General features: G+C 46.5%; 1 protein-coding gene across 2 annotated transcripts in view; it reads right to left on the bottom strand.

The window, feature by feature from the left end:
* Window positions 1-27,948, bottom strand: part of MORN1 (MORN repeat containing 1) — a 980,804-nt gene that overhangs the window by 338,469 nt on the left and 614,387 nt on the right. The gene's annotated exons all lie outside the window — the stretch shown is intronic.

The raw sequence follows: 27,948 nt of genomic DNA, 5'->3' as shown, positions 1-27,948 counted from the left end.
TCAGATATTGAAGAAGGATTTGGAATCATTAGAGTTGCCTATCAGTTCAACTTTAGTACAGTACTTTGATGACTTGTTAATTGCATCCAGAACAAGAGACGACTGCAGGTATGACACAATTGCCTTACTGAACCATTTGGGAAAGAACGGACATAAAGTGTTCCCAAAGTAGCTGCAATACTGTCAGAAAGAGGTGAAGTAAGTAGGTCACCTGATTGAGAAAGGGTCGAGAAAAATTTCCAAAGAAAGAGTGACAGCCATACTGCAAATGAATCCCCCAACAACTAAGAGAGACGTTAGGATGTTTTTGGGAATGGTGGGCCACTGTCGTCAGTGGATTCCCAACTTCATGAACTTCATGAACGTGATGCTTGTTCTTTGTCTGACTTGACACAAGTCCATGGAGGTGCAAACCGCCCAGTAGCATATTTTTCAGCTACTTTGGACCCAGTCTCAGCAGCCTTACCGAGTTGTTTGTGTGCAGTTGCAGCAGTTGGTCAAAGCCTCACTCAATGTGAAGGTATAGTGATGGGACATCCTTTAACAGTAATGGTCCCTCATTCAGTTGAAATCCTGTTGACCCGAACCAAGACGCAGCATATGACAAATGCGAGGCTTACAAAATATGAAACAATTATACTGGGGTCACCTAATGTATCCCTTAAAAGATGTACTGTATTGAACCCGGCAACGTTACTTCCTATTGAAAATGCAGACATTGATGATGCCGAGGAAGTAGAACATGATTGTCTTGAGGTAACAGATCTGTGCACCAAACCAAGACCTGATATTGAAGATACCCAACTGGAAGAAAATGATTACATCATTTTTGTTGATGGTTCATGCCTGAGAGACTCAGTAGGAGTGCTGAGAGCTGGATATGCTGTGTGTACAATCACTGGTATCTTAGAAGCTTCCTGGCTCGAAAGAGTGTACTCTGCTCAAGTGGCTGAATTAATTACTCTTACTAGGGCATGCCACGCAGCTGAAAACCTGAAAGTCACTATCTATACTGACAGCAGATACGGATTTGGAATTGTACATGATTTTGGCCAGTTATGGTCACAGAGGGGTTTCATGATCTCTTCTGGTTCACCAGTGGAAAAAAGCGAAAAGATTAAGGATTTGTTGCACGCGATTCAGTTACCTCTTGAAATTGCCGTGGTGAAATGCAATGCTCATGTTAAGTCACAAGACTTTGGGGGTCATTCCGACCCTGGCGGTCCATGACCGCCAGGGCCGGGGACCGCGGAAGCACCGCCAACAGGCTGGCGGTGCTTCCTGGGCCATTCTGACCGTGGCTGTAAAGCTGCGGTCAGAAAAGGGCAACCGGCGGTTTACCCCTGGCCCAGGGAATCCTCCATGGCGGCGCGGCTTGCAGCGCCGCCATGGGGATTCCGGCCCCGCTTCCCGCCATCCTGTTCCTGGCGGTTTTTACCGCCAGGAACAGGATGGCGGGAACGGGTGTCGTGGGGCCCCTGGGGGCCCCTGCACTGCCCATGCCACTGGCATGGGCAGTGCAGGGGCCCCCTAACAGGGCCCCATAAAGATTTTCAATGTCTGCTTTGCAGACACTGAAAATCACGACGGGTGCCACTGCACCCGTCGCACCCCTACAACTCCGCCGGCTCCATTCGGAGCCGGCTTCATTGTTGAGGGGGGTTTCCCGCTGGGCCGGCGGGCGGCCTTCTGGCGGTCGCCCGCCGGCCCAGCGGGAAAGCCAGAATGGCCGCCGCGCGGTCATTCGGCGGTTCCCTCCAGGCGGGCGGCTCCAGCCGCCCGCCGGGGTCAGAATTACCCCCTTTGTGTCAATGGGAAATGGATATGCAGATCAAGTCGCAAGGTTTTGTGCATTGAACTGTATATCGTTTCCAGATCAGTGGGAATTGTTACCTGAAACTGAAAATGAAACATGCTTAAACTTTGCATTATGGGTGATTGACACATTAGATGAGCTCCAATCCTTGCAGGGACGTGCCAGCAAAGAGGAGAAACGTTCCTGGCAGAGAATGCAATGCGTACAGAGTCTGATGACTTATGGGTTTCAGAAGAGGGGGAAATGGTTTTGCCAAACAGTCTTTTGTCACAGTTTGCGAGATTTTATCATGGTCAAGCACATGTTGGGAGAGACGCAATGATCAGGTTGTTCAAAATCGATTGGTTCAATCCAAAATCCAGACAAGCTGCAGAGGTTATCTGTCACAGGTGCATTATCTGTCAGCAGATGAATGCAGGAAAAGGGACTGTGGTGAATATGAGCCACGTTGGGAAAGCAGGAGGTCCATTTAGCAGAATGCAGATGGATTTTATTGAAATGCCTGTGTGTGGAGGACTGAGGTACGTGTTGGTGATTGTGTGCATTTTCAGCCACTGGATTGAAGTTTACCCTACACGTAGGAATGACAGTCTCACAGTAGCAAAGCTGCTGCTTAGGGAGTTAATACCACGTTTCGGGTTTCCGATCTCTTTAGAATCAGATAGGGGCAGACACTTCGACAATGAGGTGATTAAGCTCTTGTGTGCTGCATTGAACATAGAGCAGAAGTTGCATTGTAGCTATCGCCCTGAAGCATCAGGACTATTAGAGCAGATGAATGGTACCTTGAAGTCGAGAATGGCAAAAATGTGCGCAGCTACCAAGTTGAAGTGGCCAGATGCGTTGCCCTTAGTACTGATGTCAATGAGAAACACACCTGACAAGAAAACAGGACTGTCTCCTCATGAAATTCTAATGGGCCGAGCTATGAGATTACCCGCAGTGCCTGCAAATGCTCCTGTGAATATCACGGATGATATGGTGTTGGACTACTGCAAGGGTCTGGCTGACGTGGTCCGTTTTTCTCTCACCAGGTGGAAGCTACCACATTGCCACTGATAAGTGATCCAGGTCACACCCTGAAAGCCGGTGACTGGGTTGTTGTCAAGAAACACGTGAGGAAGTCGTGTCTGGAGCCACGTTGGAAGGGGCCATATCAAGTAATACTGACAACTACTATTGCTGTGAAGTGTGCAGGCCTTCCAAATTGGATACATGCAAGTCAAACAAAGAAGGTGTCCAACTGATGAGGAACTTGAAGTGTCCAAAACAACAGCTGCAGAGAAGGAAGTCTCAGGGCCGGAGAGTATTCAAAGGGGAACTGAGACTGTAGGAGAACCCGCTGACGACGGCTTAGTCACTCAAAACGAGTTCCAGAGGGGTGACGGTGAGCCTATCTCAGCTGAGGCAACAGGGGAACCGACACAAAGAGAGATTCTCCCAGAAGCAGACGGATATAGGTTTGAAATTGAGCCCATAACAGACCCTGAAGGCGAAGGGAGTGAGGCAGAAGGAAGTCAAGGTTTTCTGACTCCTCCTGAGCCGCTTGCAGAGCCATCAAGAGAAAACACCATAGTACAAGAGGAGGGCACTGTTCAACGTCCTGAAAGGCCAAACAGAAAGAAAACACTTAAAGGAGATAATTGGCTGGAGCCACAAGCTGCAGGAGAGAAAGTGATCCCTAACGAAACAATAGAGGAAGAAGTTGACACAACCAGGAAAGAGGATCTCAGTGAAGGAGAGTTGCAGGGTAACCGCAAACTGAAAAGAAAGAGAGTTGCAAACAGAAGGTACACAGGTCCTGAATGGGCATGCAACATCAGCTGAATGGCAACAAGAATTCTTGGCATTCTGTTTTGATCGAGAGGTTCCAGGTCAAAACTACGGCACCTGAATTCAACCTTAGAAAGAGACTGTGTTAAATTGAAAATTGAAAGCTGAAAAGCTAAGAAAAGAGACTGATAAATTACCGGATGTGACACTGTTAACCTGAATTGACTCTGGAAAACCGATTATGACATGCTGCTAACCTGATTTGACAAAGGGGTCCTGGAGTGAGTGAAACGCTGTAAATACTCGCAGAGAGAGAGAGACTTTGCACAGAAAAAAAAGAGCTTTTAATCTACTTCAAAGTTGATTGTTGTTTTATCCTATTCTGATTTTTGATTCTTTACAGATCATGAGTTACACTAGAGATAATAGTGATAAGGGTAGGATGTGTGGTTGGTTGAGTGCTATTCTGGGTATTGTGTGTGCAATAATAATTATAGGTGTGATTGTGGGAATGCCATTGGTGGATAAGAAAGTGACTAACAATGCTTCAAATCCTGAGACTGCTACACTAACACCATGGGAGAAGTTTGAGCAGGATACAAAATACTTGCATGAGGGAACTAATTCAAAAGGGGAACTCTCTACTAATGTCTTCTATCGCTTGCTGAATGAGTATGTTGACATAATGGATGCGATGAATTGCTATGTGTGTACAAAGAATCCTTGATCAGTACAAGAAGGGGTTACTTATCATAGTCTGCCACTTACCTACGGGATAAGCTGTAGTTTGATATTACCAAGATTCTATGATCAAGAACATGTTCAATACTTCTATTCTAACTTAGATGTAGTGTTTTCCTTTGTGCCTGTGATTGAGTTTCTAAATAAATTAGCTAAAGAATACAGCATAAAATTAGTTACGGGTTTCTTTGAGCCGACACTGACATTTGGAACAGCTTATGCGCACCGCAATAATCTAACCTGCTTACTAACACCTGTAGAAAAGAGCTTCTTAGATCACACTGATGATAGACGAAAGGCATTAAAGGAAAGGCTGAAAAAGGGATTTGAAAAACGCACGCTTGCAAATGATTATGCTTACACTGAAATAAAAACACAGGGCAAATTAGCTATAGATGCATTACACGTAGGAAGGCTTTGTATGTATACACCATGGCCAAAATCTGAGCATGACACTTTATTTGTGGGAACGAGTGAATGCAGGCATGTGTTTTTGTTTCAGAGTAAATGGACATTCATGTTAAATGGACAGGATCCAGCGATCCCTGGGATCTATTATATATGTGGACTTAATGCTTATTACCGTCTTCCAAAGGGATGGTATGGGACATGTTATTTGGGAATAGTTTTCCCAAAGATCTATCAAATTGATGACTTAAAGCAAATTCCTAAAATGTCTGAATTACATCATACTAGACAAAAGAGAGAGACAGCGGCTGCTGTCGTAGGTGATATATTTGGAGCCATATTACCTTCGGTAGGGGTTATCTTAAACTCCATAAAGATTCAAAAGTTGTCTACTATTGTGGATAACATGCTGACAAACTTCACAGGGGCTATACTCCTGATGGATACTGAACTTGCTGCGGAAAGAGCTATGACTCCTCAAAACCGGCTTGCTTTAGACATTCTTTTAGCAAAGAGTGGCAGAGTCTGTAAGATGCTTAATGAGCGCCATTGTTGTGCATTCATTCCTGATAATAGCCAAAAGATTAGAGGTATGCTTACTAACCTAACAAGAGATAGTGCAGATTTGAAGGAGCTGAAGGAACCTGGAGTTTGGGAAAAAGTTGTTAAAGGAATTACCAAAGGAGGGAATTGATTTAGTAGTATTTGGAATGGGGTTCTTGCAAAAATATTAGAGGGTATATTGATTGTCCTGACTTGTTTATTCAGACTATGGTTATCATGCAAAATTAATAAAAGAATTAAAAGAGATTTGGCAAAACGTAATAAAAGAAAAGAAGAAAAAGAAAATGTTCAAAGAAATGTGGGAAAGATCACATAGGGAGGAAGAAATTGAGATGCATAACCTAAAGAAAATGAAAGGTTGTGAAGGGAAAGGTTTTGTGTGATGACAAGTGTCATCAGAGGAGGGACTGAGAGAGCATAGCTTATATACTTAGAAATTAACATGTAATGTTTATGAACTAATGTGTAATAATGCAGCATAGAAAATGTATTAATGTATTTTTGCTAAACGTGCGCTTGAAATGTGCCCACGGGGAGTGGCCGCTAATATATACAATGACTAATGAAATTGACTAATAATGATGAAATGTTATGTTAAAATATAATTTTGCACTAATATAAAAGGTTATATGTTAAAGTTCTGCTAATAAATCATTAGGCCTTAGTTTGCCTGAGTCAAGGCCTAGCTGCCCGGTTTCATATTAAATGTGTTTTTCTAACATACAGTGTGCTGACTTGCTGTAGGACATGAACTCGTATTTTTCCAAAGCTAGAAGATGAATGTAACTGTAGTAGATCCGTTCTCATGAAATTCGACTTGCTTAGTGAAACATTCTTGCTGAATGCAACAGTGTAGACTACTCGCAGGTACAAGGTCGCCTGAACCGGTACAGACAATGGAACCACTGACTAAAGATGCGAAGAGGACCACGAGAGTATGAAATCATACTGGACATTCTACCTGCTGAAGACGTCAATCATAAGGACTAATGAACTACGTGAGAACTGTAATGGGGTGACAAATTTAATGAAGTCATTGAAACCCTATTGGAGGGAGATAGTGGGGTGCAGACCCCAGACCAATGGAAAATTAAGGGAGTGTAAAACTGAAAAGGGATAAAAACCCTTGACACAAGGAACTAAGGTAGAACGGAGAGCCATTTGATTAGAGGAGGGGGAGATGCTGTTGTGAACTTTGCTATGACCCAGACACTTTGTCACTCTGCATAGAGACTTTGCTGTTTGGTTCTTAAAGCCATCCTTGCCTTATATTGCCCGTTTATACTTTACCTCCTTATGAGGAAAGTGCCCCTTTACCCGACTTGCGGAAATTCCTGGCTGATGGCCAATCAACTGATGCCCTGAGGACGAAGACTGAATCAGTGTGCTGACCCAATACGGAGGGTAACTATATGATGATGAAATTGTAATTGTCTGTTTGCTTTTCCTTTCTAGGTACCAACTGCTTCTTTTGACAGAGACCATAGTTAGATATTTTCCAAATTGGTGTTGCTAAATTGTTTTGCATGAAGCCCAACATGCTAATGCTAATTCGAGGTTAGATGAGGGGTTCACTAAACAGACGCAAATAGACAAATGACTGAATCTATGCTTTGTTGGAATAATGTGATAATGATACTCTGCTAAGGATAACCTATGTTGACGTCTTGCTACATTCTAATATTCGTGATTCTTGCTTTGATGAAATCTTATCAGAGTTGCCACATTGTGACTATGCTAATGTGTTTCTTGGTTTTGAGATTAATAAACTTACTTGTAGAATTGTAATCAATAGGGGATAAACTTTATATAATAGTACTAAATTGGTGTGGTTATTCATGACTGCAAGGTCATGGTGGTTTCTGAGTTTTATTAATGTCTTTGACTAATCTGAATTGTCTTATTACGGTGAACCTTGATGACGTTATTGACATTTTGATTAACATGCTGATTAGCTATCTCGTCCTAAGGTGTCTTCAATCAGGGTCAAAAGATTCATTGGCCTAAAACGAGTCAAAAAGTGAGTAAATTAGTCATAAAGGGACGCGTTAACACTTCTATGTAAAATCCTGTTATGAATTATGTCTGAGCCTGTACCTAACTCATTATTAAAGGCATGTGATTTGAAGAAGAGACAGAATTTTAGACCTTATGCTGCACATTTGATTTGAGACTTTGCTAGTGGAGATATTTCCTCTGTCTGAAACATTAGGCTTTTAGATTTTGTTTTGCTTTGGGGCCGTTGCTCTGAGACCTTCGAGTTTTTCGGGTCTTCATTGCTCTCCTCTGGGAGTTCTTTGAACCTTTTGATGAAGGTAGATCCTGTGTCAGCGTGCTTGCTAATTTAAATGATTTATTAAAGAACTACATTGCTTTCTGTAGTAAAACTACATTTTTAATAAACACGCCAGGTAAACGTAAGAATGTTGTTGTGTTCGGTTTATAGATAACTTTCGACGAAATCTAGGAGAGGCTCAGATAGTCATGTCCCCACTAATTGCACTCTTGATTTATTGATTATAGTGTCAACACCCCTAAACCCTAATTCCACTCATTTACACATTCATATTCATGCCTTTCTTTAAATAAAAGCTTTTGTTCCTGAACAACCTCAATAATCCCCAAAAAAGACAGGATGCATTATTTTGCTTGAATTCTTTGTCAAAATCTGGTGAGCCTTAAACAACAGCCCTTACACTATGGTTTTCAATAGGTCGAATCCCGGCTATCCTTACATTTGTAACTCTAATGAGATCAGAAATAGGCCCCTAAACACATGTTTGATCAATGTAAGATCACTTCCTAAACATACAATTGAAATTCCTACATGACGATTACTGGGACATCATTTCCCTCTCTGAAACATGGCTCAAGCCCAGTTTGGGCGCTGACCTTGCACTCCTTTTAGGGAGTACTTATTTACCATCCTTCCAATCCCGATCCTAAGTTCTGCGAAACCCTGTCCTCTGCAATCATGCCCTCTTGTCTACTACATGTCAACTTTTTGATACTGGATGACTGTAATGTACATGTTGATGACCCTAGCTGTCAAGCTGCAGAACAATTGACTGAAGCCCGCTCAGACCTCAATTTAATTCAAAGGGGAAAAGGACCTATGCACAAGGGAAGGTACACACTTGACATTATTTCTCTAACATCCCTTCTTTAGCAATAGGTTCCCCAGTCCTTTTAGCTTGGTCAGACCACTTTTTAGTTCCTTTGTGTTTAAAGCCACCCTCTCACAGGCCCCTTACCAGCTGAAGCCATTCTCATACTGCTCCTGGCACTCCACCTATAATACAATTTTCAACATGGTCTGCTCACAAGTAGAGGCCACCCAATCGGCAGACATTGACTTAGCCGTCTCTTCCTTCAATTTTGACCGCAAGACCATTTTCAACAATATAGTACCTTCAAGAAAGTATAAGAGCAGAAGGACTTCTAGTTCTGCTCCTTGGTTTCTGCTATGCTTAAAGTGGAAAACTTGAAGTGCAAAATATTAGAGAGGAAATGGCAGCATAATTTTCTGCAAGAAGACAAACTCAGTAATACATCAGCCCTCAAAGAGTTCAGGTAAAATATAAAAATGCTAAACAAATTAAAGCGGAAAATGCACCTCGAACAATTTTTAAAATTATTAACTCTGCTAAACCCGTCCGTAAAAAAAACAGTCCACTCTGTCATCACATGAGTTTGTCGATAATCTATCAGAATTTTTTTTCATGATAAAGTGTTCAACATAAACTCAAAATTCACAAATTCTAACGAAGTGACTAGGATACACCCACCTGTCTCCCAAACTGTGAATCTTAAACTCTTTTCTTTCGAGAAGATCTCTGTGAAGGATTCTGAGAAAATTATTCACAAGGCCCATTTGGGTTCTCCTTTGGACATCTGCCACTTCATATCCTTAAAAGGGCATATCAGTCCTTGAACCCACAGATAAACTTCCTCTTTAACCTTTCCCTTGAGTCAGGTTCAGTCCCAGCTTGTTGGAAAGATGCCGTGGTTCTTACTCTTTTAAACAAAACCTAATCTGGACCCTACATGTCCAGTTAAATATAGACCCATTTCTCTTCTTGCAGTCTGTGGAATGATGCTGGAATCCATGGTTAACCGCCAGATTACCAGTTACATTGAGGAAACTAGCTTCCTACATCCTTTTCAATCTGGCTTCCATGAGGGCTTCAGTACGGAGCCGGCTGTTATAAGAGACAGGTTTGAATAAAAACCCAACTTGATCTAGGCATAAACGCCTTAGTGATTTTGCTTGAGAACGACTGCTTTTGACACAGTGCTGCATGACATTCTATTGCAGTGGCTGGAGAACGCAGGAATAGTCGGCACCATCTGGAAATGCTTAAAATCTTTCCTCTCTAACCAAAGCAAGGAGCACATCTTCCCCCTTTTTACCTCGGGCTACAGAGTGGTCAAGTGTGGTGTACCAAAGGGCTCAGCTCTTAGCCCAAGTTTCTTCAACATCTATATGGCCCTCCTTGGTGCCATTGTACAAGCCTGGGGCTTTAATGTGATGACCTAGGCAGATAACACCCAGTTGATATATGCTTTCAAACACTTGGATGTCTTTGTAACAGCTAATTTTCAGGGCTGCCTATCAACAGTGGGTGAGTGAATGTATAAAAGCTGTCTTTACTTAAACTTGTAAAAGTCTGAGATTCAAATATTTGGGTCACCCTCTACAATGGAGCTGTCTCATCTTTGGCCTACAGAAATGGCATTCTTAACTACAGCCTAACAAAAATCTGGGGGTAAAACTACACAATGCATTAACTTTTAAGCTACTTTACTGCTGTTGCAGGGGTTTGATTTGCCCTGCTAAAACTCCTTCTGCTTGGATCTCCTCAAGCACTGATAAATAGGCTTCAGGGGGTTTGGATCGCAGCTGCCAGATTAATATTTAGAAATATTCAGAACCAATCAATAAGAAATGGCTTGAACACTCTCCACTGGTTTCCTATTAACCAAGCAATAAAATGTAAAGCCCTTATGATGACGTTTAGTTCCACTCAAATGAAAGGCACAGCCTACATCTGTGATAAAATTAAAAGATATCATCCCAGCAGAGTACTTCGCTCAGCCAATCACAATTTGCTCTATAGTCCAAGGATCAAGAAAGCAAGAGCAGAAGGTCATTCCTTTTGTTACTTAGCCCCTAAACTCTGAAATCTTCTACATGAGCATGATTGGTGCGCAAAAACAGAGAATACTTTCAAGATCTGAAGACCGACCTTTTAAGAGAGACCAAGGGCCTGATTTAGAGTTTGGCAGATGGGTTACTCCATCACAAACGTGACAGATATCCAGTCTGCTGTATTATGATGTCCATAGGATATAATGGAATCGTAATACAGTGGACGGGATATTCATCACGTTGGTGATGGGGTAACCCCATCTGGCAAACTCTAAATCAGGACTTTAATTTGGGCCGGTCCGCTTATTCTGAAACGTCCCCGTTCTCCGTCTTACTATAACCTAGCACCAGGGCCTTCCTCTTGGAGCAGCTGTTGCGCTTTGTACATTTTATTAATTTAACTTGGACTGATGTGGCTGCTGCAGTGGCATTTTACTATGGCCTCAGAGAAACGCTAAGTGAGACCCTTTCTCTTGTGGTTAATGGGCCTCCCATATCCACTTTATTTCTAGACCTAAGCTTACAGATTAACGCTCAACAAAATCAACAGTGTCAGGAAAGGAGATTGTACCCTAAATGAACACTCATATGGTTCCTGGGGTTGAGATACAATGGCTGTGACGGTCTTTGAGGTCCATGACTTTGTAGTACATTCCGAAGTTTGTTAAAAAAAAGATAACCACAATAGCTTAGTGGTATGTCTAATATTATTATTAATATTTTAATGATTCAGCTCCCCTTTATCAAAAAAACTGCTTTTCATCTCAGGACAGGCTGACAAGTGTCATATGTATATGTTTGGAGAAAACTGAAGGTCACATTTATGAAAGTCTCCTCCAACCACTTATAAATAATGGTTTTAGCTACTTTATCCAACATGTCTTTGTAGCATCGACCAGCATCTTGGTCTGGCTCAGTATCTGCTAGCTGCTTGGGCAATCCTTCACAAAGTGTGAGAATGCCCACACAGAACACAAATTACATTGACGGGGAGAATGGACTGATACACATAACACTCTGTCCCAAGCGTTAACGTGAATACACTGAACTTATTTTGTACTCTGAACTGGAGCAAGTGTATCATACATGAGGTAGGGGGGCACTGGTGACTAACTTCATAGGGAAGAGGTCTTGGGTGAGTGGACTTGGATACACATAGGTAGGAACAGGCGTTAGTTTGAGTGGATCTTAAGTGCACTTTTAGGGGCAAACTTAAGGTTATGTTATGTGTATTCATAAAGGCACACTATCGCCTGGGAGGGTGCCCTGGCACTGCAGGTGTGGTTCTAGCCTCCCCTAGGACTGCCAGTTGGGTTTTTCAAAGACCCATGTGTTCAGCTTCTTGCAGAATTCAAGAACTGAAGACATGGTTCTGATGTGTAACGAACAGGTCATTGCAGGTTTTAAGTGCAATGTAGGAAAAGGCCAGGGCGGCGTTTCATGTTTTGTGTATGTGTGAGATGTGTGCAAAAAGGAGTCTGGCCGAACAGAGGTATCTCGTTGGTCTGTGAAATGCAATTTCTCTGTCCCTGAGGTGTGATATGAAGTGCGTGCTGTGAGGAAGGTTAAATGCTAGCCAGGATACCGAGGATCTGAATGTTTGATGTCGTCTGGTGATTTATTTCCTGATTCTGGCATAAAGGGTGTTCTCATAGCCCAGTTCACTTGTAATGAGGGAGTGTGTGACTGTTTGGAGGGTTCTGTTCGGGAGCCATTTGGATACTGTTTTCAGCATCTTCTGTGTGTGGAAGCAAGATGCTGAGACTTTTTTGACTTGGGCAGACACGTTGAGTTGGCTGTCAATGATGATTCTGAGGTTCTTGGTGTGGGGGGGTAACAGTGGGTGTGGGTCCAAGTTCAGTTGGCCACCTGGTGACAGGTGTTTCCCAAAGATCATGGCTTCTACCTTGTTGGTTTTAAGTTTGAGACAGCCTTCATCGAGTCAGTAACTTCAGTCATGAAGGTGGTGAAATGGTTCGGTTGTTGGGTGTCTTGTCTGACAAGGAGAGTATAAGCTGAATGTCATTGGTGTAGGACAGGACGTGATGGACAATGCTTGCTACTGGCATCATGTACGCATTGAAAAGAAGTGGGCTCAGGGAGGGTCCTTGTTGTACTCTGCAGATGAGGCTGTGGACACCTGTAGAGTAAGGACCAAGCCGACTGACTGCATCCATCCTTTTAGTCAGGAAGGAGCATATCCAGCTGAAAGAGGGTTCTTGGATTCCAATCTCATGCAGTCGTGGGATGAGGTTGGGTGGGATACCATATCAACTGCCACAGAGAGGTCTAGGAGGATGATGATAGTTGTGTTTCTTCTGTCTTCTGTAGTGGTGTTGAGTGCTGTCTCCATGCTATGACACGGTATAAAGCCAGATGAAGGGGCATTGAGAAGTTAGTGGTCATTGAGCGGATTGGCGAGGTGTATGTTAATATGTTTTTCTCTGAGTTTGGCCCAGTACCGAAGCAGAAAGTTGGGTCTCTAGCTGTCAAGCATTGCTGGGTTGCATAAGGTTTCTTGATCAGGTGGGGAACTGTGGTTTATTTCCAAGTGTCCAGGAAGGTGGCAGATGCAATGGAGGTGTTTAGGATTGAGGTGAATGCTGTGCTGATGGGTTGTAGTCCTTTAGAGAACATGTGGTGGTGCCCAGCGAGTGAAGGGGTCCTAGAATGGATGGACTTCATGGTGGAGACGGTTTCATCCATACAGACGGTGGGCTAGGTGGTCAGAGTGGTTTCCTTGGTTGAGATGGGGAGTTGCACTGTGAGGTCTGTCGGGTCCGATTAGGAGGCAAAGTTGTCATAGATGGTAGTTATCTTGCTGCAGAAGTACTCTGAGAGCTTTTTGCAGTGGTTATATGAAGGGGTGATGTTGTTGGAGCCAGCAGCTAGGGCTGTGAAATCTTTCACAAATGCAAAAATCTCTTTACTCCTGTGGGGCTGCAGCTTGCAAGCGCAAAGGGTATGGCGGTCTGGATCTGCATTTATTGGTGGATTTGTCGGTGTTTCTGTTCACTTACTCTTGGCTCATTCTCCATCTGTGCTCTTGTTTATAGTGGTGCTTTGTCATCCTGAGTTCCTCCGTGCACCAGTTGGCTTGTACTCAGGATCTTTTGGCTTTGTTGGGCTTGAGGGTAGCCAGGGTATTGGTGGTGATCCAGTTGTTAAAGCTTGTGATGGAGACAGATAGGTTGTTGCTGTGTTGTGGCTGGTTTCTATGAGTATGGTTGTCCAGTCTTCCTTGGGGATTCCAGTTTTGGTGGACCAGCCTGGAAGTCGTTGTTCTATGGTGGTGCATGATAGGAATGGTGAAACTGATGAAGACATTGTCAGTCTCAGGTGATTAATGCAGGTTTGCCAACTGAGGTGTCATTGAAGGTGGTGAAAATGAAGTTCAGAAGGTGACCTCACCAGAATATGTGGGTCCTCCCTCATGTTGGGTGAGGACAAAGTTACCTAAGTTACTGAGTAAAGTGTTTGGGATGGCATGTTCTTCCAGGTGGAAGTTCAGGTCTCTCAAGAGGATGAAGGCACTCGAGTCGTGGATGAGGTGAAAAACAGAGTCCATGATGGTGTCTGCAAAACTGGTGCATGGTCCTGGTGGTCTGTAGATGAGGGTGCAGCTCGGGGTAAAGTTGACTGTAATGTGGTTATAAGGCCCTGTGCACCCCATTCCGCAAATTCGTTCGGAAAGTTAGGGGGGGGTGGTGTGCACTGCCCCTCCCCAAGCCTATATGCGTACTCTGGGACACCATCTCCTGTGGCCAGAGTTTTACAGCAGGGGATCCTGCAGCCCCCTTTCATGACCTATAGACCGACCCTGAGGACGTCCATACACTGGGCCCAGATTCAAACAGTGTCCTGGGAGCCCATTCCCCCCCCGACACTGTTGTTTCCTGCCTGGGGGAGTGTGAGCATTCCCCATCTGCTCTTTCCCAGGTCAAGCACAACTTTGCTCCCCCCCGCTGGACAGGAGCAAAGTAATGGAGCCAGCTCTTGCGAGTACCACCATGGGTGCTGGCCAGAGAGCTGACAGGAGATGTGGGGTCACTGAGGCTCCTCTTGCAGCCCCTAACAACTGGCTACATTGTTGGTTCCTTGGGTGGGCCCTGAGCACCTACTTTTCTTAATATTTTTTTTAATGGCTGGCTCCCACCACACTGGGGGCTTGGGAGCCAGCCGGGGCCACAGAAGACTTGGGGCTCCCTCCACGGCCCCCAACTATTACCATGTCCCTGAGTCCTAAGATGGCTGCCGCCACATCTTTGTTTATGTGGGTTTATGTGGTGGAAGCTAGTGAGATCTCATCTCGAGATCTGTCTGCACAGCCGGTCTTCCACAGCATGAAATATCAATTTTTTTAACTTAATTTCTCATAAACCACAGAATGCAATTATACAGAATCACAAAAAGCACACTTTCTTGGCCAAGCTTGTGATTTCTGCCAAACTTGGTGTAATTCCGTACAGCCGTTTAGGCAGTAGCTGTGTCTAATTTTCTAATTGAAAATAACACGAGGGTAATGGGTTTTGGTCTTCCTCCCCACCTTTTTCTTGTCCCCGCTTGCTAGATCAACCTGAAACTTTCGAGGAAGGAACTAAGGTAAAAGAATACTTTTTGTGAAATTTTGTAAACATTAGCACCAAATTTATAAACAAACCAAAAAATGCATTTTCCTCTGGAAACATGATCCTAACTATAACTACCCCCGCCACTGGGTAAAATATAATATATATATATATATATATATATATATATATATATATATAAATATATATATATATATATATATATATATATATATAGTGTCACTAAAAAAGCAGACTCAAATTCTAAACAAACAAAGCCATAGAAATGTAGCTGTTATTGTTAGGTAACTATAACTCATGCCCGCCATGCACAGTTATCTTATCAATAATTTTACTTTAAATGTTGCAGTGTCATTACCAATAGTGTTATGAAATATGGCGTGAGTGCTGTAATATCTGGGATAAGTAGCAGTGCATGGCGAGGGCGCGAGTTATAGTTACCTTAGGGCATGAGTTATAGTTACTTGAATTTATTCTAACTATACCAGCTGAATTTCCATGGTTTCATACATTTAAAATGTGAGCCTAACTGTAACCTCTTAAGTGAATTTCTGTTTTTTAAATTCCGTTTCCTAACTATAACGTCCCTGCAACCTTTGTTTTTTTCAGCAAATTTCTATGTTTTTTTTTTTTTTTACGTAAAGTAATTTTAATCACTATATGGTAATTCAACCACGGCCTCACAGGGCCGGTTGGCCACAGTCAACCCCCGTGCCACGCACGGACGAAGTTTGGCCACAGGTCAGCCCTCTTTAATCTCCAAACTACGCGGCACACATGGCCAAAGGGGTTTGAAGCTTAAATGGGGCAACATTATTAAATATATATATATTTTGGGGGGGCCACGCAGAACCCCCTCAGACCACCACCTCCTAGGGACAATGATAAGTAAATATATGGGGGGCTGCATGGAACCCCCAGGCCCCGGGGACCACCACCTCCCTGGGACAGCAACAAAAAAAAAAAGAATTTAGGAGGGTTGCAAAGACACCCCTCATCCATCTCCCCAGGGCCCTGGAGACCACCACCTGCACAGGGTGTTTTTTTTTTTTTTATTGGGGGCTGCACTGATTCCCACCTCCCCCGAGCCCCGGGGACCACAACCTCTCCGAGGCTCTTTCTAAATTATTTTTTCGGGGAGCTGCAAGGGCCGCGGGGACTACCACCTCCCTGGAGCTATTTGTGAATTATTTATAGGGGGCCACAGGGACCACCCCCTCCCTGAGGCTATTTTTTATTTTTTTTAAGGGGGGACCGCATGTACCTCACTGGGTCCCCACTGGGTCCTGGGACCACCACTTCCTCTGGGCTAAACACTTAATTTAAAAAGGGAGGGGGGTACGTGACCCCACCTCCCTAGGCCGTTTTCGTCCCGCACCCCAAGTTGACCATGTTTTAATGAGTGCCCTGGCCCCCACCTTGGCCACCCTGTAAATAGTTATGGGGACTGCAGGGGGAACCTCAAGGCCCCCGTGGTCCCAGCCAGTTCCCAACTCCTGCGGGAGCAATGTTTTTAGCAGTCCATCTTCTCTTACCACGCTTTATTGACCAATGGGAATATGGCAGCAAATGTTTAAATGCAGGAACTACCATTCTGTATTCAACTGGCATTGAAAAAGGCATAACTGCTGAAATGTGTCTGCCTGAATAAAATTGGAGTTTGAAACCCACAGAGTGCTCTGAACTTTCCCTGTGTGGAATGTTTGTAGTCAAAGGGATGAGGAAATCTGCTGGGATCCTCTGACATGGTTAGAGGGACCTGAAAGCTGGGGAAGTGCCAACAAGCCTTGCTCATATGCAGTAATCAGAGTATTAGTAAAGAGCCGCTCCTGCAGCAAGCAGTGTTCAGCCCTGAGGCTATTGACACCATCTCTAAACCCTGTGAGGTGGCTGGGGCAGTTTGCCATTTTAGATGAAGGGAAAGGTCAAATGATTTCCTATAATGCAACCTGAGTGCTGACCCTCCTGGCCCATGTATCAGCTTCATACATTTGCAGCAGAATCAGGTCACCAGCACGGAGCCCCTGCTGCTGATCATCTGCGGTCTGGGGTGCCATATCGTCCCCTACTAGCCTTGGAGCAGCCACAATACTACTGAATCCCTCTGCCTGCTTGTGACTTTGAGGACAGATAACAGGATAGTCCCTACCATCAAGATCGCTACCATGGGGGGGGAGAGGGCTGCACAACCTGGCTTGGATGCACCCTACTAACACTTGGAGGCCCTTTATGCATGACTGTTCACTGCAGTGACAAGACTGCGGTCTGCCGTGGTCCTGTCTGTGGTATTCCTGACTGGATAACACAGACTGCTCGTGCTGCCTTCGGGCAAGTGGGTCAGTGTAATCAGACCTTCCTGTTGCCCTCTTCTGAGGGCCTTTCATCTGCCGGACTATATGGTGTGCTGTAGTGAACCTACCCTGTAGGTCAGGGCTTCTCCTGAGCGAGCTGCTTGTGTTTCCCCAAGGCAAGCAGGCTCACTTCCTATAATGTCACCTTCTTCCATCCTTGATCGGAGTATACTTAAAGATGAGACATGGTAAGCCTCCCCCATCTGCAAAAGCCAAGACCACAATGGACTAATTGACGGTCCCAACATCTGACATCAAAAAGGTGGCTGAAGCCCCCCCAATCCACGGCTCCACCTCAGGCCCATGCAGATCTGGACACAATCCTCAAGGTCATCTAGATCTCACAGGAGGCAGTCGAGACCAAGGTTGACAGCCTTCGGATAGACCTCTCGCTTCTGTGCCAAGAGCTACGCAAAGTGGTCGAAAGGGTGACTGAAGCCGAGACACAAATCTCCATGACCGAAGAAGATATAGTGACACTCAAACATCATGTATTCAAGCTTATGGCTTCTGTGCCAGCCCTAGATGAGAGAGTAAAGGATGCTGAGAACCACTCTAGGGGTAATAGCTTGCGTCTCGTTGGGTTTCCCGAGGCAATTGAGGGCCCAGAAATGGGCAAACATCTCGAACATTGGTTCAGATCCTGAGTCCCGGCAGAAAAGCAGTCTAACTGCTTTGTTACTGAGAGAGCGCACCGGGTCTCGGCCAAGAAGCCAACACCAGGATTCCCTCCCCGTCTTGTGATACTAAGGCTCCTTCATTTTCGTGACTGTGACACCATCCTTTGTGAGGCACAGAACCAACTGGATCTACAACATTCAAACTCCAAGGTATGATCTTTCCAGGTATAAGATGGCAGTCCAGTAGAGGTGGCGCTCCTTCAAGGAGGTCAAACAGAAACTCTGTGCTCTCAATCTTTGCCACTGGCTTCTTTTTCCAGCCCACCTTAGGGTCATCTTACAATCCTCAAATTATTTATTTGATACTCCGGGACAGGCTTGGGAATTGGCGACAGAAAAACAATCACTGCCCTCTCCAGACTTAGGAAACCATTTGCATAAGGCACTTTGTGGCCAGGCCCCCATCGCTCCCTGCCCAGGGGCCCGAAACAAGTGCTCCAGATCCCAGAGATCGCGACCCGCTCAACAAGAGGTGGGAACCTCAGCGAGCCCACCCCCAAAGTGGCAGAAACTCCAGCTGATGGGGAGCCTGATAACTCACTTGTGGCCACCCAAAAGTTGTTTGGCTCCCTGGACAGTGTACCTGACACCTTGGCCTGACCCTCCCTGATGTGGCCCCTAGATGAAGGGGGGAGGGCATGGGGAGATGAGACTGACTGCAGATACTCAAACTGGTATTGTATACTTCCACACTTTGGCTGCGGAGGTATCAGGGGAGGGGATTATGTATGTCACATTCCAATGTATTGATACTATATTACTTAAATGACTATATGTAAGACTCTCAAACAGGCGTTTAGTTTCTAGTCACTTGTTCAACAGCTGTCTGGAACGAGATCTGACCCATGGGTGATGCAAGCTGCAGTGAATCCCCTGGGTTTTCCTTGTTGTTCCTTTTGTAACCTATGTTCTGTTCACATGCGACAGATGCTTCAGGGGTAGAAGTATGGGGAGGTGGGTGAGGAGACTTCTGCTTGTTCTTGTGGGGTTGTTATTTTGTTATAAGTTTACGTTTGCTTTTCAGTTATTCATTTTGCAAGCTCCCCAATGCAATACTTCCAGCTCCTTGACCATACTCTGAGCCACTATGCACAGACTGCCTCCCATTAACGGGTCAACACTTGCTATCTACCAATCACAAGACCTCCCTATATGAATAAAATCATCTCCTGGAATGTTAGAGGTTTCTTGGACCGTATAAAAAGATCTGCAGTATTGTGCTATATTAAACATTATAACCTGATATAGTCCTATTGCAGGAGACACACCTTTTGGGTTCCCAATGCCCCTTCAAGGGTCCCTTTGGCTATGACAACCACGTTACTTATCTTCGGTAACGATTTATCTGGTAGGGGCATATTCTAATTGCAGGTTCCTTACCTTAGAATTTCCCCAGGCATCAGACTGGATCCGGAGATTTTTTCTTTGAGCAGTACCCTTGCGCACCGTCAGGTGGCGTTGGTCAACTCTGCATCGGTTGTTGGCATCGTGGTCACCGTGATGACGTCGGGGTCGAATATAGGTGCCGCCTCGGCACGGTGACAACAGTTTCTTTTTACGACTTTCAACACCAAAGCTCTGAGCCATAAAGAACACCGACATGGTGCGCCAGAACTAAGGCCCTTAAAATGGAATCCCTGTTCCTAGAAATCAGTTTGCAATCAGAGAGGTAAGGAAGGAATTTGCAACTAGAATATGTCTCTACCAGATAAATCATTACCGAAGGTAAGTAACTTGTTCATCTGATAGAGACTTCTAGTTGCAGATTCCTTACCTTAGAATAGATACCCAAGCAATGCCATCCTCAGAGGTGATCTGCACACCAAAATCGTACGAAAAAGTCCTGCAGGACCAAATGACCAAAGTAGCCGTCTCTGCGGACCTGACTGTCCAGGCAGTAATGTTTAGTAGGCATGTGCAATGATGCCCACGTTGCTGCCTGGCAGATGTCCAGGACAAGAACTCTGCATGCTAACGCTGTGGTAGCAGCAGTTGCTCTGGTTGAATGAGCTCGTAATCCCTCTGGAGGTTGCTTCTTTGGCAAATCGTAGCATATTTTGACGCAGAGAAGCACCCATTGTGAGATGGTATGCTTCTGCACCGCCTTCCCTTTCTTCGCACCCTCATACCCAACAAAGAGTTGATCGTTCACCCGGAAATCTTTAGTGTGATTAAGATAGAACACCAACGCTCATTTTGGATCCAGATGGTAGAGTCTCTCCTCCTCATGAGAAGGATGTGTGGGTGCGTAAAAAGTAGGCAAAGTGATGGATTGGCCTACATGAAAAGGTGTGACAACCTTAGGAAGAAAGGAGGCCCTTGTGCATAGCACTACCTTGTCAGGATGTACAGACAAGAATGGAGGCTTGGAAGATAGAGTGTGAAGCTTACTCACTCTGCAAGCAGAAGTGATAGCCACCAGCAAGACAGTCTTTGGAGTAAGGAGCCGCAAGGGACAATTATGTAATGGCTCAAAGAGAGCACACATCAAATAAGTGAGGACAAGATTGAGATCCCACTGAGGCATGATAAATGGAGTGGGAGCATACAAGTGGTTTAGACCTTTAAGAAATCTGCCTACAATAGGGGATTTGAAAAGAGAAGGTTGATCTGGCAATCTAAGAAAAGCAGAGATAGCTGATAAGTAGCCTTTAAGTTTGCTCAAAGCAGAACCTTGATGGGCTAGTGAGAGAATGAATAAGACAACCTCAGAAAGAGGGGCAGAGAGAGGATCAACAGACTCGTCCGTGCACCATGCCACAAATTTGTGCCAACGACAGGTGTATACCGTTTTGGTGGAGGGACCCCTAGCTGCCAAGATAACATCGCAGACTTTGGTCTGAAGGTCAAAAGCCATCAGCTGCTGCCCCTCAATGTCCACGGAAGAAGGCGGAGACTGGACAGGTTCGGGTGAAGAACCGTCCCCTGCTGCTTCGACAGCAGATCCTCCCGAAGAGGCAGTCTGATTGGAGGATCGATGGCCATGCTCTATAGCTCCGGATACCAGACTCTTCGTGCCCAGTCCGGAGCTACCAAGAACACTTGGGCCCGGTCTTGCCTGATCTTCTTCAGAACTCTGGGAAGACGTAGTATTGGCGGGAAGGCATACAGCAGGCCTGAGTTCCACTTGTGCTGAAAAGCATAGCTGAGCAAATGCTGCCTTGGAAACACCAGTGCGTAAAACAGCTGACATTGCACATTCTCTGCGGAGGTGAACAGATCCAACCAATGCTCTCCCCACTGCTGAAATAGACCTTGCGCCACCTCCGGATGGGGAGGCCACTCATGCTCGTCTATGCATCTGTGGGAGAGTTTGTCTACTCTGACGTTCAGAGAGGCATCCAGATGTTGAACCACCAGGGAAATGCCCTGTCATTTCAACCATGTCCAGAGGAAAAGAGCCTCTTGACAAAGGGTCCACGACCCCACTCCGCCCTGCTTGTTGCAGTACCACATGGCGGTGGTTTTATCAGTGAACATCTGCACCACTTTTCCTTTGAGGGAGGGAAGGAATGCTTTCAATGCAAGTCAAATCGCCTGGAGCTCCAAAAGGTTGATGTGGAACTCGGATCTTCACCTCCCCCATGTGGCCGCCCCATCCCAGAAGTGACACATGTGTCACGATGTTGGAGAAGGGAGAGGGATCTGCCGTTGACCCAATCCTGATTCTAAAGCCACCACTGCAGATCTTTCACAGTCCTCTTTGAGATCTGGACCATGCCAGCGGGATTCCCCTGGTGCTGTGCCCACTGGAACTTCAGGTCCCACTGCAGAGCCCCCATATGCCATCTGGCATTTGGTACTGATAGGATGCAGGAGGGCATGAGGCCCAGCAGCCTCAGAGTCATTCTCACCGAAACCTGGGATGGAGGCTGAAACATCGGAATCATAGCCCGAATATCCCTGGCTTTCTGATCGGGAGGATGGGCCCAAAACTGCAGCGTGTCCAGAACGGCTCGGATGAAAGGGAGCGTCTGAGAAGGAGTCAGATGTGACTTTGGCATGTTTATAGTGAACCCCAGCAAATGCAAGAGGTTTGCTGTAGTCTGAAGAGGGGAGACTACTTTCTGGGGCGTGTTTGCCTTAAACAGCCAGTCATCGAGGTAGGGAAAGACTGAAATTCCCGACCTGTGCAGATGAGCGTCGACCACTGCCATCACTTTCGTGAACACCCGAGGGGCGCTGGTAAGGCCGAAGTGCTTGTGACCTACCATGAAGCATAGGTAATGTCTGTGGGAAGGTAAGACAGGGATATGAAAATAAACTTCTTGTAAGTCCAATGCCATCATCCAGTCTCCTGGGTCCAAGGCAGAAAGGACCTGAGCCAAGGTGAGCATTTTGAATTTCTCCTTCCTGAGGAAGAGATTCAGGGTTCTGAGGTCGAGGATAGGACGCAGGCACTTGTTCTTCTTGGGCACCAGAAAATAGCAGGAATAGCAACCACAGCCTATTTCTGGTGCAGGAACCCTCTCTATGGCCCCGTGGGCTAAAAGAGCTGTAACGTCCTCGCAGGGAAGTGCCAAATGATCGACCATTAGAGGGCCAAATGATGGAGGCATGGCCAGAGGGGGAAGTCTCAAAAGGAAGGATCTTCGGACGATCTGCAAAACCCGCCTGTCCGTCGTGATGAATTCCCAGTGTGGCAGGTGATGGCTTATCCTGCCACCAACTGGTATGAGCTTGGGGACGGACTAGGAAGGTTTGGAGGCTGCAGCCGGGGCAGGGGTGGACTGGGTAGGCCTCTGGTTCCCTGTCCCATGAGCCCGTGAGATTCCACGTCACCGGTCACGCAAGGGCTGTGCGTGGCATGGTGGCTAGAGAGGAGACGTGACAGGGAGCCCTTTCCGTGTCCACGAAAGTGGCAAAAGGCAGACTGGTGGGGGCAAGGGGCAGTGGAAAGTCCAAGGGACCAATCCGTAGCCCGGGAGTCCTTGAATCTCTCCAGTGCCGAGTCCACCTTATCTCTGAAGAGATGAGCACAATCGAAGGGCATGTCCTTGAGGGTCTGTTGGACATCCCCCGAAAAACCAGAAGTTCTTATCCAGGTGTGGCGTCGTAATGCCACTGTCGATGCAACCGATCTGCACAGAGAGTCAGTCATGTCCAGCCCACATTTTATGGTAAACTTGGCTGTATCTCTCCCGTCTGCAACAGCCTGGGAGACGATCGCATGGGCCTCCTCCAGGATCTGCAGCAAAATTTGCGCAACCGTGTCCCACAAGGAGTGGTATAATAGCCCAAAAGGCATGCAGTGTTAACTGACCGCAACGCCAGACTGGAGGGAGAAATTATCTTCTTCCCAAGATCATTCAGCCTTTTTGATTCCCTCTCCGGGGGAGTGGAAGGGAATGCACCAGATGACGAGAATGCCTCAATGAGCAAGCTCTCAGGCATGGGTTGTTGGGTCAGGAATTTAGGGTCGTTCGGGGTGGGCTGATGGCAGTGAGTGATTGTCCTAGTCACAGGAGCCCCTGTGCTGAGTCTGGAGCAGGTAGCCAGTAGGACATCAGTGAGGGCTTCGTTAAATGGAAGGGGAGGTTCCGAAGCAGAGCTCCGGGCTGAAGCAACTCCGTCAGGAAATTAGTCCTGACCGCAACAGTAGGCAGCTCAAGGCCGAGGACCTCAGCCGCTCTACTAACCACCATGGAATAAGAAGCTCCCTCCACCGTAGTCACAGTAGGAGGAGACAGCATGCCAGTGTCTGGGGACGTATCAAGACCGCTGACGTTGCCCAATTCCTGAGCACAGTCCATGTTCCGTTCATCTTGCTGGTATTCATAAAGGTACAGCGACCCCCTCCAATCCTTCCTCATATTCATATTCAAAGAAAATAGGGTCAGAATCCAACCTGGCGTGGCTAGGCCCCGTCAAAGTCCAAATCAGCGTCAACTGATGCCGTTTCGGCTCCGGGTTGTCAGGGATTAGGATTGGGTCGACGTTGATTGTGGGCCCAACCGACGTTAGGAGCGGCGGCGACGACTTCGACAGGGAAGGTCTCAATGGTACGACCGGAGCTGATGCAGATCCAGACGCGGATCCAGAGGTACCCTCGGTGGCCGGAGCTGGCCCTGCCAGAGTTGAACCCAAAGGGTCCCCTTCCGAAACCCCAGGCCCCAAAGGCACCGCAGGGGGGGTTGGACTGCCCAAATATGAGGCGCATGGCCTCATAAAATTATTTTAGTTGGGTAGAGGTCGCTCCAGCTCCCGGAAATTCAGGAAGATGCGGAGTGGACCCAGAAACAGGCTCCCTGGACGGAGGCCTAGAGCGTTGATGCTCTTCCTGCATCGCGTCATCCAAGAGACAGGGTAAAGTCGAAGAATGCCTAGCCTTCTTTGACTTCTTCTTCTTCTTACCCAAATGTCCCGATGATTTGGAGGGCGATCAGTGGTGATGACTCTGCGGCTGGTCTTGAGACCTTCCCCTCGAGCGAGACTGGAAACGATATGCAGTTGAGCGCCGGGCTGCCACGAGCTTTAGGGACCACTCCCTCAAAGCCTTTGGGTGCATGGCCCGGTACTTGGAGCACAACTGCTGCTCGTGTTCGTGCTCCAGACAATACAAACAGACCCAATGCGGATCCGTCACCGACATCATTGGGTGACAATCCTCACAAGGCTTGAACCCGGTCTTCGGGGACATCCTAGACGCACCAAAAGTCACCAGAAAATTTGACAAGTGTTGAGACAGGTCAAAAAGTGACCAGGGTAGCTCTTCTCTGGATCTGCATGTTGCACGGGAAGAAAGGTACTGACGTCACCGCACCAAGGCGGTGCCTATATTCGACCCTGACGTCATCATGGCGACTACGATGCCAACGACGGACATGGAGTCGACCAACGCCACCTGATGGCGCGCAAGGGTACTGCTCGAAGAAAAAATCTCCAGATCCAGTCTGTCACCTGGTCACAGGATTTCATCCTTCTCTTATGTAAGTCCTTCCATTGAATGTCACTAAGGTACACGGAGATCACCATGGGAGTCCGCAGCTCACAATCCAGAATCACACATTGACCTGCTTTGGTTGCTGGCAGCTGATCTCCTGTCACCGTGGTCTATCCAGATTCTCCCATGTAGCATTGCTGAAAACACCCTCCTTCTTACTGAATGGAGTATCCAACCGCAGACTCAGCGTCCCATCTGGAGATTCAACGCATGCATCTAACAGACCCCAAATGTGCCACCTTTGTAGAGAAGGACCTACAGGACTTTTTTCAACACAACCTGGGCTCCATACCCTCAGCAGCAACACTGTGGGCAGCAGGTAAACCTACTGTGAGAGGAATACTTAAAGGCTACATGTGATGGCAGGAATCCCACAGCAGGCACAGGTGATAGAGGCCCAAATTATCACCCTGGAGCACAAGGGTCATGGCTCCACCACAGGAGATGTGAGCCATTTGTTGGCAAGGGCATGGTCCAAACTGCTGCAGGTCTCCCTTGAAGAGGTGAAGCAGTGCTGGAGGGTCTAGACCCAACGGATGTATGAATTGGAGACAAATCTGGCAAACTGCTATACTGGCTGGCGACTACAGTGTTTCTACCAGAACAGAGCCAGCCATTAAAGATTTGGCAGGTGACCTCCAAGAGGGCCTACTGGCGATTTCTCAAACTCTCACACCATTTTATCAGGGCCTCTACAAAGTGTGCCCACCCCCCCTTTCAAAGACTAAGACCCCTTTTTTGGGACATCGCTTTACCCTTAATCCCATGTTCTCTAGCCCATGATCTAGACCAACCTTTAACAATCGAAGAGTTCGACCAGGCCATCTCGGGACTCCAATCAGGGTCGACCACTGGTCCAGATGGCTTGCTCAATGAATACTATCAAAGATTTTGCACTATTTTGATACCTCACCTGGTGGCCTTCTGTGCTGTGGCATTACAACAATGATCGTACCCACCCTGCCCCCCCCCAACCTCGACTGCCCCACTATTGTTGTAATTCCAAAAGCGGGACATCCTGCAGACCAGTGAGCTTCATATTGCCTGATCTCGCTCATTAATGCAGACATTAAGATCTTTGCTAAAATCCTTGCCGCCAGATTAAGTTGAACCCTCTCCCATCTTAGTCATACCAACCAATGTGGCTTCATGCCAGGTAGAAGTACCCACCACTGTATCCGTTGAGTGCAACTGGCCCTTTTCTCAGACCCACCACCTAGGCCGTCACCTGGCCCTTCTCTTAGTAGATTTTCTTAAGGCCTTCAACATGGACTCTTGGTATTTCCTGGATACAGTCATCCTCTAAGCAGGACTGGGCCCACTATTCCGTAGAATGCTACGTCTCCTATATAAGGCTCCCACGGCTCAGGTCCGTATTAGTGGGATTTTATCCCCCTCCTTCCCGATCCGTAGAGGTACACGCCAAGGCTGTCCCCTCTCTCCATCACTATTCACTATGGCTACTAAACCATTGGCCCATCTGATATGATGTGATGATCAGATCTCAGGCTTGAAGTGGGGTGATTGATTTGAAGACTGAATAGCTGTCTATGCGGATGATATTCTCCTTTCCCTTGGTGATCCCTTGTCCTCTGGCCCCTGCTGCCTGGAAATCCTTCACCTTTTGGGGAGGCCTTGGGTCTCCAGATTATCCCGCATAAATCGTTACTGGTAGAGCTGACCGGGGATGCTGCAGGGCGACACTAGTGCCCTGACATATTTCTTAGGCTGAACTACTCTGTATACCTGGGAATTCATATATTCTACCTCCCCGACTTGGCCTGGACCCTTAACTTCCAACCCCTGGCATTGTTCCTGGACCGTGACCTCCGCAGATGGAGTTGACTATTTCCCAACTCCATGGGGTGCAGCTCACTCTTCAAAATGATGTGCCTCCCTCAATATTTATACGTCCTGGCAAATTTTGCCTATCTGATTCCCCAGAAATGGCTCTATTCTCTGACCTCCAAACTTACATCTTGTATATGGGCAGGTAAGCGCCATCGGCTGGCACAGAAAACCAATTTGACAGCGGCCTTGGAGTATCCGACATCTACGCTTATTATCTAGTGGCACATTTGGTACCCATAAATGAATAGTTTACAGTGGCTGGGACAACACTGCCTATCTCCTAAAGCTTTATCTTCTGGGCTTTGAGGGGCTTCTTGATCTGCTTTACAGAGGCTAATTGCCCCTAACTGTACCACCCTGCACTCACGTAGTGGTGCTATACTGGAGAGCAGAGCTGTGCCTTATTCGCTGGGATTGCCATCTGACGGAGTTGACTCCTCTTTGGTGAGGCACCTGGATTCATCAGATGTACAACCTTGAAGGCTTTGCCCAATGGGACCATATTGGTATTACATAATTTGGAAGATGTCTACCAGGGAGGGACCTTAATGTCCTTACAGGGAATGGCACCCTGTCTCACACACAATTCTTCATCTTCCTTCAGTTACGACATTCCCTATGGGCCAGCCTCCCCTCAGATGCCCAGCTCACTGTGTTCAGCCGACTTGAAGCTATAATCCTCATGTGGCACTTGGGTAAAGGAATGACTTCTGTGATCTATTGCTCCTTCATTATCAATGCTCCTGATGGCTTCTCCTCCCTAAGGCCGCGGTCTGAGGGTTGGAAGGGAAAACTGGATGATGATGACTGGAGAGAAGCTTTCCATGCCTCCAGGGAGCTGGTGATATCTTCTCAACTGAACATGGTTCAGGTCAACTACTTACACATGATGTACCTATCCCCAGACTGTATACAATGCATGTCTCCGTCAACACAATCTGCACAGGCGCCCTGAGCTTCCCCCACTGTGGACTTCTACCATGTGGAATTAGACTGCCCTGCGATGCGCTCCTTATGGGATAGGGAGGGTCTTGAAGTATCAGCAGTTCTGGACCACCTAATAGACCTAGGCCACATTGT

The sequence above is a fragment of the Pleurodeles waltl genome, chromosome 6, assembly GCF_031143425.1.
Source record: "Pleurodeles waltl isolate 20211129_DDA chromosome 6, aPleWal1.hap1.20221129, whole genome shotgun sequence".
Taxonomy (NCBI): domain Eukaryota; kingdom Metazoa; phylum Chordata; class Amphibia; order Caudata; family Salamandridae; genus Pleurodeles; species Pleurodeles waltl.
This window is presented reverse-complemented; position numbering and strand designations above follow the sequence as displayed.